Source organism: Pinus tabuliformis, chromosome 7, assembly GCF_031772625.1.
Source record: "Pinus tabuliformis cultivar Carrire ecotype Pingquan chromosome 7, CPIR1, whole genome shotgun sequence".
Lineage (NCBI taxonomy): Eukaryota > Viridiplantae > Streptophyta > Pinopsida > Pinales > Pinaceae > Pinus > Pinus tabuliformis.
The window spans coordinates 541,445,831-541,447,744 of NC_142293.1; the positions used below are offsets into that span (position 1 = coordinate 541,445,831).

General features: G+C 36.6%; 1 long non-coding RNA gene across 1 annotated transcript; it reads right to left on the reverse strand.

The window, feature by feature from the left end:
• Window positions 1-766: 766 nt before the first annotated feature.
• On the reverse strand, window positions 767-1,283 carry LOC149248466 (uncharacterized). The gene is made up of 3 exons (XR_016265739.1): window positions 1,195-1,283; window positions 982-1,097; window positions 767-874 (listed from the first exon to the last, which is right to left on the reverse strand). It is a non-coding gene; the product is annotated as an uncharacterized LOC149248466 (long non-coding RNA).
• Between the last annotated feature and the right edge of the window lie 631 nt (window positions 1,284-1,914).

The following is a 1,914-nucleotide window of genomic DNA, read 5'->3' on the forward strand; positions in this document are numbered from 1 at the left end:
GCTCTGATTTTCAAAGTGGCCATTCTCTTCACGGTTTAAAGAGCCTAACCGTGGGATCTTGGGAAGCATGTGTTAAGAGTGTTATCATAGATTGCTCAAATGGTGTGTTCAATAATAACAATAATTCATGAATTTTGTCTAGTAACTCAAAGTCATAGTTGATCACTTTTGTCTTGTAACTTAAAGTCATAGTTGATGGATTTTGTCGTATAGCTGAAGTCAGAGTTAATGGTTTTTGTCTGGTAGCTAAGAGTCACGGTTGAGGTGCTACTAAAGTCTTCCATAGTAGTTTTGTTTGTTTATTGCATAGGTGGACTATGAGGTAGTGGTTGATGTATTCAACCTCCCGCAATGCTCACATATTTAATTTTTTGTGAACTTCAAGGAGTTGAATGAATCTGTGGTTTTGAGATATTGCATTGTATTTCTTCCTTCGATGTCCAATAAAAGATAAATGTCAAATCCATGTATTTTGATGTTCTAATTTTCAGCAGTATGTTTTGTAGGTTAACATACACAGATTTAGTGTTTTCATTGAGGTTTTCAGGTTTTTGACTCCCTAGCATTTAGAATATTCTTTCCGAGTATAGAACCTACTAACCATAGTCTAAAAATTAACAACATCTTCTCAAGGAAGCTGAGGACACACACTCAAATTCCAAAACTAAGGGCATTTCAAACCCTCCAAAATTCCACATTATTTTCACCTATAACGTTCATACAAAATCAAAGAATCCAAGTTGAATAAAATGGGAGAGAATTAGAAAACTTGCCTCGTTGTATCAAAAAGCATCCCATATTGATTTCCTTTTCTATGCAACTCTACCCTCGCCATGACCATTGTTTGCAGAGCTCTGTGTCTCCACCTTCAGAACTATATATATGCATGGGTTTCAAAATGAAGTATAGCTATCCAGACACCAATTATAAACACATCTTTTGTGAAAATATAAAAGAAAAAATAAAAATAAAAACACGTACCTAGAATAGCCATCTCTGTAGGCTGAAGTGTCATTGGGTTTAATATCGAGATAATAATAAAACCTTTTAAAATAATGGTAAATCCCTTGCAATTTGGGAGATGTTCATTGTTCAGTCTGAAATTAGAAACGTTTAACATGTCATATGACAGAAATAATAAATTAGGAAGTAATCAAGTCTATGTGCAGACTAATACTACTCTGTGACCCTCACAATTAATAATAGACCTCTACTCGGCTCAACCAGCCACCATCCAGGTTCACCCAAGTATCGAAGTGAGAAATTAGCAACGTTTAAACCTGTCATATGACAGAAACAATAAATTAGGAGGTATTCAAGGCTATGTGAATACGAATACTACCATGTAACCCTCGCCATTAGTAATGGACCTCTCCTCAACCTAACCAGCCATCATCCAGGCTCACCCAAATATCAAAGTGAGAAACCAGCAATTACCTAGGACGCAAATGCATACTTACATGGGTTTCATCTCTAGCGATATATCAGCATATGCACATCTGAAATAAAATGGGCAAGCACACACTGCAAACACACCAGCTAAAAAAATGAACAAAACATCAGGTTAACCACTCGAACACGACCTGAGCAATCATCCATACTAGGAACTTAGAATAACCTCAAAACATGGATGCCACAGAATGCTATGTAATCATTCTAGGTTGGATTGGTAAGTTAATACCATGTTCTGCGGGTTAGCAGTTTATTAAATCGTGAGTACGAAAGAATGAGTATTAAAAGCGAAATTAAAATGACAGGAAACTGGAAAACCCCGAAAGATAAAGGACTGTAAAAAGGCAATTGCACATCGACCAGAAACAAGACACGCGAATGCAAATGCAGAGTGCAGGAGGAGAGGAGATGAAACTGACAGCATGTTGCCTGTCTGAAAATATCTTATATAACCGCTCCCTT